This window comes from Lactuca serriola, chromosome 7 (assembly GCF_051521515.1).
Source record: "Lactuca serriola cultivar US96UC23 chromosome 7, Lser_US96UC23_V15, whole genome shotgun sequence".
Taxonomy (NCBI): Eukaryota; Viridiplantae; Streptophyta; class Magnoliopsida; order Asterales; family Asteraceae; genus Lactuca; species Lactuca serriola.
The window spans coordinates 120066328-120078260 of NC_136414.1; positions in this window are offsets into that span (position 1 = coordinate 120066328).

Consider the following 11933-nt stretch of genomic DNA (forward strand, 5'->3'; position numbering starts at 1 on the left):
TTGCTTGACGTTTTCTTTTCATGAACTCTAAGTTGTTGTTTTGGGTGGTGGCGACTGTTACTATTTGTTGATTCCTCGGATCGTTAACATGATCAGGATTGTCAACTCCTTTTTCAGCCTTGTTTGCGTTGGCAGTGCTGCGATTTGCCAGGACTGCTGTCACGGCAGCTGTAACGGTGGCTTGAAAAGTAGAGGTCTCGTTGCTTGGCTGGTTGTTTCCGGATGACAACATGATTCTGTTACACGAAAGATAAGGATTTTGTGAGTGATTCTGGTTGAACCTAGATGTACTTAGATTGTTCAAGTAAGGAGTAAGACTATGTTCTCGAAAGGTTGACCTACATCCATATGATGCAGTCCTGGTACTAAGTGGGAGTGAGTTTGTGAAATGGTCCTAAGATGTTTGTCGTTCCAGCCGAGGGATCGATGGTTGGTGAATAACAGGATCCAACCACTGAAAGAGACTTAGAGATGTCTCCGGAGTTAAATTACTATAGTCCAATGAGTTGACTAAAGCAGTTTTCAGATAGACTCCAATGAAAGTATGATATGAGTACTTGAATGAAGAATGACACAGAAGTTAGTCGGCTGTCAATATCTTTGATATTCACGACATAAAGATTCGCGAAAATGACCTTGTAAAGGTCTGACATCATATCCTGAGAAGATAGTTCTTGACATCATAAAGACCTAACTAAAGTACTTACGGTACAAGATAATTTCATAGAATATTCCACATCGGGAAAAGACAGAAAACGATTACTTTCTAACAAGGGAAGTAAGGTAAAGAATCTAGTACTGACGACGGTCATCCCTCAGGTGAACTCTCAGTTCAGCCAGTTGACTTTCTACATCAAGTAGGTGTCTTTCGTACACCCTCTGGTGTACTCGGAGCTCTATGACTTCGGCTCGTGATTCAGCCAGTGCTTGCAGCAGGGTTTCATGGTTTCTCTCTGATCTCTCGCGAGCATTTTCTAGACGAATGATGCGGAGGGTATGCATTCTAGCATCGGTGACAAATTTTGTAATCTGATGTAGGGCTGTCCTGCCTTGAATCTCATTTCGGGCCACTCTACGGACGAAGATTGGCAAGACTCTATCTGCTGAGCCCCCATTGCTCAGGGCGTTAAAACTTCGGTCGCCATTAAATGACATGGGCTGATCTTGTCCTTGGCTCCATGTTTCTAAACATTCCACCCACTCAGGCGTCGGGCCATGAAAAGCCGGACGAGGGTTAGGAATTTGAAAGGGAGCTACTTCGGGTAGGTTCTCAACCTCTGGTTCGGAGTTAGCATCATCAGAAAGGTCTTCATCATGGTGATCATTCAAAAGGATAGGATGATCATTATCTGGTTCTTCTCCAAACCAACCAGCAATGACCTCGTTCGGAAGGTACTGGTTGCCGAGGGGATGGAGTCCAACTATGTTTTCTATGTGAGAATTTAGGGTAAGAGAATAATTATTAAACGAACTATCTAGATAATTATTTAGAAAACCTTCATTAGTTACATCGCTATTTGTGAAGTGGATACCAGTTATGTGTAATCTAAACAGGATAGACCTTCGAATAAGTGACCTTAACTCCATATTCACACAGAATAGGGGTGAAGTAAAATTTTCACAGATTCTAAGTCTATGACATCCTAATTACATATAGCCTTAGTGTATCCACTTAGCAACTATCAACTTAGTAATGAAGATCCTGTTTTAGTTCTTAAGTATAAAGTACTTATAGTAACACCAAATACTCCTATAGTATTTAAATTTTAATGTTATGTTCTATTGTTCTCATTGTGGTAGGGTTGGTAAGATTTTAGCATTGTTGCAACCACACAATTAAACTTAGGCACATGCTAGTCAACCTTCGGATCATATAAGTGATTAGGCTATATCTTCCCAGTTTTGACCATATGTCTCTAAGCCCACCTGTGTTGCCTAACAATCGTAATTCTTTTGTACTGTCCTAGTGACACTAATTTTAGTATGAATGCAACACGTATACTTACTTAAATATTTTATTACTTAAAGTATAAACTCTTGGTCAGAGTTTTTTTAATCCCTTATGTATTTATAGTTAGTATATCTTTTATGGTTTGATATACTTAATTCACTATAAACAACGCTCTGATACCAATCTGTCACACCCCAAAACCAAGAACGGTGGAAACGTTCTGGGGCGGAGGACGTCATGTACAGTATCACAACAATGAAAACTAGTAAACAAGTAACAACATCATCCATTGCATTGATAATATAATTATTATACAAGTGTGTTCTGTCAAATTCTGATAAACACTAAAGCATAAATCAAAATGAAAGATGAGTCTTCAACGAGCTCCATCTTCCCTAATCCTTGCATCGGTACCTGTCTATGATGACCTGAGGATACAAGTAATTTTGAAAGCGAGTATCAGCTTTGAAGTTGGTGATATCATAAGTATTTTAGTGTCTTAATTTGTAAGTAAGTATTTGTATGTATATGAATTGTAAGTATAAAAATGTATATGAACTGTAAGTATAAAAATGTATTTGAACTGTAAGTATAAAAATGTTTTGTATGATCCTAGGAAGCCCTATGTTTCCTACTAATCTTATCCTTCTACCAAGGCATCTAGGGTCTGCGTGTATGGCTCACGTAAGAGAGTTTATTTTCCCAAATCTGACTATCATTAATCAAAATATAGTTTCTACATTACCGTGCGTCGTGTGAAAATTCACGAAGTGAATGCAATGGGGAAAAAAATAGTACTATGGTGTAGTGTCGAACTACAACCGTACCTATTACCTTAAATCTAGGGTAATACTTCCAAGTACTGTAGTATTTGATGTAAATAACTACATCGGTACTCAACTACCTTATTTGAGGGATAAGGTATAACGTGATGTCTAGATCCCAGACTATACGCTCCCTTATCAAAGGGATTTTAGGACCTACCCACGACCACTGCATGTATGCAAGCTGTGAGCATCCACATTAGTATGATCATGTATACTCGATATACCTATCACAATTGCATTGTGATTCATCAGTATAGTTAGATCCTGAACTGGTTCCGTGCTATAGCACCTAATGATGTTTGTCCTATGTATATGTAAGTGTGATCATGTAAGCATATCTATGTAATAGTATAGTAATGTACTGTAATGTTCTACGTGTGCTAGCTGTAATGTGTGTTCTCTCTCTATCTAGTATGTATAGTAAAGTACTGTAATGTTCCGTGTGTGCTAGCTGTAATGTGTGTTCTCTCTCTATCTAGCATGTATAGTAATGTACTGTAATGTTCCGCGTGTGCTAGCTGTAATGTGTGTTTTCTCTCTATCTAGCATGTATAGTAATGTACTATAATGTTCTAGCTGTAATGTATGCTCTCTCTCTATCTAGCATGTATAGTAATGTACAGTAATGATCTAGAAAGTATTGACTCATGAATGAACTGACTCATTGTATGATATTGCGTTCTAGTAATAGTTCTAGTATCTTCCTAAACTACCCATATGGTAGTTTACTAGTAATCTAACTGGTACGTATGAACATGGATGTATACCCTTGCTACCCAAGGGCATGGGATGAACTGGAAGACCTTTTATGACTTTATATGTACAGATGATATATAACTAATATTTAAACGACCTTCGGATGAGTACCCGATATCCTATCAGACCACATCCAAATCGAGGAAAAGGAAACAATTTGGATAGCCTTCCTAAGTCTTTTAAACATTACTTATATAACTATACCTATAGAGGCATGAAATTTATAATATAAAAGCATAAAATAAGATTTGTAAAACCTTTGAACATAAATATATTCTAAGAAAAGATCGACTTGATGTCGATCTATAAAATGGTTTCGAAGGCATCGGTTTGATAAAACAGTTTAGTATAAAGAACATTTGTTTGAAACACAATTGTAAATAAGTTTGAATTGTAATATACAGAATAAAATGTACAGTGTAATAAGGAGTTTTTAAACACATAAAGTGTTTATGAAAAACATTTGAAGGAAACTGTTTGGTAAAATGGCTAATGAGTAGCCAATCATTTGAATGCTGCTTATTAATCACATGTCATTGATATAATAATTAGCATAATTCTACTGGTATCCCCCCCCATAAAACATTTAAAAAAAGTTTAAAACATTGATTAAGGGGTATGAACTCACCTGCAGTAAGTTATTGGAATTAAACGGACTGTTATCGTAAGGAAGGATCGGGCAAGTGCTTGGTGTCAAGTGAAGACTTTAGACACACACAATGATCCTAATTACATATGAAGACATATGTATATAAATAATTAGTGATTAAAACACTAAATATACAAGTATAAACATTTTAACGCGAGGAATACACTTTTGGTCAAGTGCTAGGAGGCAAATAGGTTGCAACAAAGGAGTGCAAGGCCTCTAATGGGAGTTTATGGTCTAATGACCATATGCTTTGGAGTTTACGGCCCAGGGGAGTAAAATCCTGGCCGTAAGCTCTCAACTAAGTCTCTAATTGAAGCTTAGAATTAATATAACTCAAGTCGTGAAGGGCTTCTAGTCTTAAACAAGTGTTTGGGCCTCTTTTTAACTTCATTTAGGAGTTCACGGCCTTGGGACCATATTCCCTTGGAGTTTATAGCCGTAAACTCCCTTGGGAGGGTGTTTATGGTGTTTTCAAGCCTCATGCACAAGCGGTATAAGTTCTAGGTTTTTATTGCAAACATATGGAGACTCTTGACACACTTTGGTGCCCCTTTAATGAGTTTACGGCCCATGAACCATGTCATGGCCGTAAAATCACTTTGCAAGGTGATTTCTAGGTGTTTAAGGCCCTTGATTTAATGGGAACAAGTCTAGGTAAAAGTCTAAGGCCTTAGGTGCCTTAAAAGCACCATTTTGAGCATGCTTTTTGGAGTTTACGGCCTAAGATACTCTTGGGCCGTGAACTCCTAAACTTGGGTGGTTCTTGCTTGATTTCATGTCTCTAATACACTCCTATACAAGTCCAAGTCAGTAGTATATCACGGGGGACAACCTAGGCTTGGTTTCGGGAGTTTACCGCCCAAGAACACCTTGGGGAGTAAACTCCTAAATCGAATGATTTAGCTATGTAATCTATGTTATGAACACATTTAAAGCTTTCTAACACTACTAGAAAGAGTTACTCACAATTTGGGACAAAATCCCGAAGATCCGTGAGAGAGAATTTTGACTTTTCTCTAAATGGGATTTTTGGCAGAAAATATTTTTATTCCCGGAATGAACTCTAATATTCTAGAGTATTGGAATAACAGTGTTGCACAAAACCCTAGTGCATCCACTCTCCTAATATCTCCTTAAGTGTAAATCCTGAAAAACTGCCAAACTTATACTCGAAGTCTGAATTTTCACTGTAACTGTTCTAAATTCTATTGGATTGATATGGTTTGTTCAGAATGGAAATTTCAGGTTGTCACACACTTGCATCACCGGAATTTATATGGGCCACAGATCTAGTCACAGCTGCGATTACAGCTGCCTGAAACATCACCGCATCAAACTGCGGAGGAGGAGGAGGTGGTGGAGTTTGAGTTGCAGGTCTGCCCCTGTTTGGACGAGGACAAGGCAACATCTTTTACTGAAAAGTTATGAAAAGTGATGGTAATAGTAAGAATCAACCCTACATATGATGAGAGTGTTTCATTGACTAAATTGTCATAGCCCAACTATTAGATAGAGTCATAACACATAGTAGAGAAATATAAGAGTATAGACTTTTCCAACAGATTAGATAACTGCCAATATTACTGGTATTACTGATGCAAATAAGTTCAGGAAAAACGACCTAACAGTAGGTCTTACATCAAACCATAAGGGAAAATGTTGACAACTTAGAAGTCTAGTTTGAGTACTCTCAAGTTTAGGAATGTTTACAGACAAGTGCTCTACCGAGCATAGAAAAGAGAAGGCTATTCCTTAAAAAAAAAAAAGAGGAAGATGAGTTGACATCTTCTACTGGCGACGGGTATCTCTGGGGCGAACCCTAAGATCAACAAGTTGGCGTACAACTTCTTGAAGATGTCGTTCCTGAGCCCTTTGACGCACTCAGAGTTCCCTGACTTCGGCTCGGGATGCAACTAGCTGTTGCTGCAAAGCCTCATTGGTCCTCCTAGTCCTATCCATAGCTTCTTCAAGTTGGCGGATACGGATAGTGTTAAGGTTAGAGTTGGCGTCAATTTCCACGACTCTGCCGATGGTTGCATGACTCTGTTCGACATTCCTAGCAATCCTACGGACCATGACGGGTAGGGATCGATCAGCCAATCCACCCTCGCTTATGCTGTAGAAGCTTCAGTCTCCATTGAAAGGTAAAGGCTGACCCTATTAATCGCTCAATCGATTGAAGGTTGTTGCCCACATGGGAGTGGGACCTTGAAATGCTAGACGGGGGTTGGGGTTTGGAGCTATTGGGGGCAGGTTGTTGACTTCTGGTTCGGAGTCGGAGCTATCCGAAAAGCCTTCTGCACGGTGATCATCCAAAGGGATCGGATGATCATCTTCTGGCTCCTCATCAAGCCATCCTCAATTGCCTTGGTTTGGATAGTATAGATTGCTGAGAAGGTGGAAACCAACAATGCTATCTACGCGAGAATGGGGAAAGAATAGTTAATAGGCATTCCAATCTAAGATACTTATAAGATGATCGTTATTAGTTAGACCAATACTTGCATAGTGCATACCAATTACATGCGACCGAAACAGAATAGACCTTAGAATAAGTGACCCTAACTCTAAATCCACAACCAAACAAGGAACATGAAGTGAAGCAAAGATCACAGATTCTAAGTCTACAACTCCTTAGTCACATGTAACCGTAGAGTATCCACTTAGCAACCATTGATCTACTAGTAACGACCTTTTTAGTTCTCACGTATGTAATTTATAGTAATGCAGAATACTCCTATAGTATTCTTGTTCTAATGTTCTTACAGTAGTGTTGGTAAGTTTTTAGACTTGTTGCAACACCACAACCACTCTTAGGCACATGCTAGTCACTCCTAGGAAAATGTAGTTGATCAGGCTACATCCACCCATATTTGACTATATGTCTCTAAGCCTAATTGTGTTGTTCAAAAATCTTAATACTTTTGTTTTGTTCTAGTATGATATTGACCGTTTGTATGAATAGATGTATATATATACTTAGTTAAATATTTTATTACTTAAAAGTATTTATTCTTGGTCAGAATGTTTTAATCCCGATGTGTTTATAGTTTGTATATCTTTTATGGGTTGATATACTTGATTCACTATAAAAAATGCTTTGATACCAATCCGTCACACCCCAAAACCGAGAACGGCGGAATACGTTCTCGGGAGGAGGTCGTCATGTGTAGTATCATAACAATGCATAATAGTAAAGACAATCAACAACATCCATTGCATTAATATAATAATTGTAATAGAAGTGTAATCTGTACAGTTTGTTAGACAGCATAAGTATAATCATAATAATAGATGAGTCTTGTATGTGCTCCATCTTCTCAAAAGTTTCATCTGTACCTGTCTACTGATGACCTGAGAATTCAAGTTATTTTTAAAACGAGTATTAGCATAAAGCTGGTGAATTCATAAGTATTTAGTGTCATCGCTTGTATAAAAGTGTTTATGATCATATATTATAACAGTTGACATCAATGTTTGAAAATAGTATGATCCGTAGAAAATCCTATATTTTCCAGTAAAAGTAGTCTTCTACCAAGACCTGGTTATCTGTATGTTTGATCCTTTTAAGATGTAAAAGTTTTTCCGGTGAAACTATCTGTATGAAAATATAGTTTTAGTCTTCATTCATGCAAATTGATTGGGAACATAATGTTTTACCCCAGTAGTGTCGCTGCCGGCTGAATGTAATAAAAATGCAGACTACACCTCGAGGAGTCTGTTTCGCCTTTAATTCTTAATGTGTTAATTAAAGGTCCGAATGTGAACTCATATGTAACCATGTTGATTGACGATCGAATAACCGATCACCCTCCAGGTCACACGTAGTATGGTGACATTTGTCACCCCTGGACCTAGTCGGCTCGGACTGTAGCTAGCAGTCAGTATGTGGGAGTGTCTGTCCCGTATAGATCTATACACAAAATGCCCGCTCTCCCTCCAGGAGACACTGGTTACACGGTGATAGCACAATGAAGTGTCGTATTGAGAAGTACTATGTCACATACTGTTTTAGTATATTCTCTTGTATTAGTGCATAATGTGCTTTCTGGTATCATGTATAGAATGTTCTCTTGTATAGTATATAGTATTCTCTTTGCATAGTATTTAACATGTACTAACTCATAATTGTACTAACTATAGTAAGTGTCATGGTAATAGTAATAATGAGCGGTAATCCTTAACTATACCTATTATAGTTAAATAGAAATATTAGCTGTATGCCCTTGATACACAAAGGTATTGAACTGGTAGTGAAGACTTTTATATCCAACAAAATTATATATAATATATAACTAAGAATACAACAACAGTCGGACAGATAACAATATACCCTACGTCCACATCAAACAAGAACATGAAGTAAGGTGAGTTATCAGTCCTAAGTCCTTCAAGTCTTACTTATATAAATATATTGGTGTAGATATGGTTTGGAAAACAAAAGAAGTTTAAAAGAATTTGGAAATAGTTTTATAACAATTTAACATGAAAAATAAGTTTGATAAACTTTCAACGCAGTTTTGCTAGCAAAACAGTTAAAAGTATAGAAAATCATCTTGGTTGCAAGTTATAAATCACATGTGATTGATACTATAACTTGTTTGATTCAACTTTGTATCCCCCCCCCATAAAAGCATTTAAAACATTTATAAGGTTGATTACGGGGTATGAACTCACTTATAGTGAGTAACTCGAATGAAAGATCGTTGTAGGATTGTTGGGTGTTAAATGGAGTCTTGAGCGCAAATGAATCCTATTTAACATATAGTTACATATATGTGAATATATTAGTAGTTATCATCACTAATAATGATAAAGACATTTACTAAGGATATAAAATACTTAGAATTAAGTGTTATCAAATCATATGGTTGCACAATAGGAGTGTGTAGTTGTATATTGGAGTGTAGGGCCACAAAAGCATGGCTTTAGTGTGTGTGCGGCCAGAGTGTGTGGCCAAGTGTGTGTGCGGCCGCACACTCACTATGGAGTTTGTCAAAATCGTGTTTCCAAGCCTTTGGGACATTCTAGTGAAGGCGTTTTGACCATTGCTTGGCTGGATTGGGAGTTTAGGGCGCTTTTGGACCCTAAAAAGTATGTGTGTGGTTGTACATGGTGTGTGTGGCCATACACACTCCTACAAACTTTACCAAATCGATTTCCCAACGCTTTGTGATGATTCTAAGAAGGTGTTTTGGTCGATGTTAAGCTTGGGGGAGTGTATAAGCCCATTTTAGGGCCAAAAGATGTGTGTGCGATCACACATGATGTATGTGCGGCCGTACACACATGAAGATCATCTAAAATAATTATTTCATGGATCAAACATCGAGGCAAAGGCTTTTCAACGTGTTTTAGTAAAGATCTAAGGGTGTTTACTTACTTGCTTTGATGATTGGAGAGGAAAACTTGAAGAACTCTTGAGAGAGAATGTTCCAACTTGAAGGAGTGTGAAAAAGGGTGTAGGGTTGACTTAGGTCCTTTATATAGGTTGGAGTGTGAGGCTAAGGGGGGTGTGCGGTTGGCTGTGTGCGGCTGGCTGGCCGCAACTCGGGTGTGCGGCTGCACACACCTTGTTGGGTGTGTTTGGCCCGATTTTGTGATGCTACACACATTCTCACCCTTCGTATGACTTATATCTAGGTTAAACTAAGCCTCAAGCACCCAAATAGACCCAAAACATTATTATAAAATAGTAGAACGAGGCTATCTTTAATAAAAATTGAAGAATGCACAAGTTAGAAATTTCGGGTTGTCACATTTTTCGGCTAGAAATTCTTCAAAATCTTGTTTCTTGAATTCCAATCCATTGTCGCTTCTTATATTTCTAACCAGCTTTCTTAGTTGAAGCTCTACTTATTTTATAAATTCATTGAGTTTAGGAGTCGCCTCTGATTTCTGTTTAAGAAAATATACCCAAGTGAATCGTGAAAAATCATCGACGATAACAAGGATGTACTTACTGCCACCGACACTCTCTATTGCCAAAGGCCCACAAAGATCGATGTGTAGCAGTTCACGAGGTTCAATAATTTTTGTGTTCACAAGAGTGGGATGACTCTTCGTGCTTTGCTTCCCTATTTCACATGCAGCGCATAGATGATCCTTATCAAACTTCAAGAGGGGAAGACCTCGCACATGATCACCGAGAACGAGCTTGTTGATATCTTTGAAGTTATGGTTTTAGAGTCTTCTGTGCCATAACCAACTATCATCAGAACAAGCCTTTGTTAACAGGCAGACTGCGGGTTTCCCTCGTATCGGATTTACATTTAACGGGTACATCTCTCCTTTTCGTTGTGAATTTATTAGAACCGTTTTCGCTTTTCTCTATCATATCTGATCCTTCATTATCAAATGAAACCTTCAGGCCAGTACCCACAACCAATTATGAATCACTGATCAGGTTGTGTTGTAATCCTTCCACATATGCAACTTTACGGATTCAGAAATCCACATTCGTGATCATGCCATAGCCTTTTATTGTGCCATAAGAGTTGTTTCCATACCTGACACATCCACCATCTTTGAGAGCACCAAACTCCCTCAGCTCTTCCTTCCTCCCTGTCATGTGACGTGAGCAACCATTATCAATATACCATTCATCGTCAAACTGCTCATCACAAATAACCTGCGAAAATTATGTAGATTTAGGAACCCAAAGTTTTTTGGGTCCTTGTTAGCCTTTTACAGAACATGGAAAAGTGATAGAAAGATCAAGCATGAACATTCGTTTTATTAAATTGGTTTTGTCTTTCTTTTTAATGGTGAGCACTTTGATTTTGTTATTTGATTTGTTTGAATAAGTATGTTTTTCTTTCTTTTGATTTTTAACAAATTCTTTCTTATCTTTCCTAGTGTTAGTGGTCGTCTTCTTCGTCCGATCTTCAGAATCTGAGTTGAGCTTTCCCTTCCTTGTAACATCCTTAGATTTAGGATTATTCGGTTTCTCAGAAAACCTTTTAAGAATCGGGGACTTTCGAACGAAACTACCATTTTGTTTATGAGAAGCACAAGAATGACATTGTGAACAGTGTTCATGTTTCGTCTATTGATTAGAAGTTTTTCTTTTCGTATATAGTTGGAGTTCTGGGATTGCCAAAACTGCTTCCTCTCATTGAGATTCTTCTGATATCTCCTGTTTCGTTGGCGTTTCTACTCTGCCAGTTGCTTGGAAGATTTGTGAATATTCACCTTTGGTTTCGTCTTCCTGGCATGAGGTTCGGTTCTCACAAAATGAGGTTCTCTTGTACCTTTTGAAGATTCATTTTGAATGTCCTTAGTGCCACTTATGTTGGCTTTATCGAACCTTGAAGGTTTATTTAATGGTTCAACAACGTGTCTTCTTTTCACTCTCCGCGAGGTTCGTTTCGACAGGCCTTTCGTTTCATCTGCATTGTGGATTGGGGCTGACCAAAAATGATTATTATAGCCATCAACATTAACTTTATTAATCAAGGTTGTTAACTCAACTGTATGATCCTTAGTTACTCCAGCGGTAGTGTACACCTGATTTGGTACCCTTTGTACCTTTTGCTATACCACAACGTTTTCCTTCAAAACATTGACCTTTTCTTTATACAGGCGAGCGAACTCAACAGAGTTTTCAGATATAAGGACTTTTGGTGTCAGTTCGGTTTTAATAAATTCGGAATAGTCAGCCTCACCCTCTACAGATATTTCACTCATTTCACTATCCTCATGAAATTCGGATGTTTTTTCAGCATTAATCTTGTTATCTGAACTC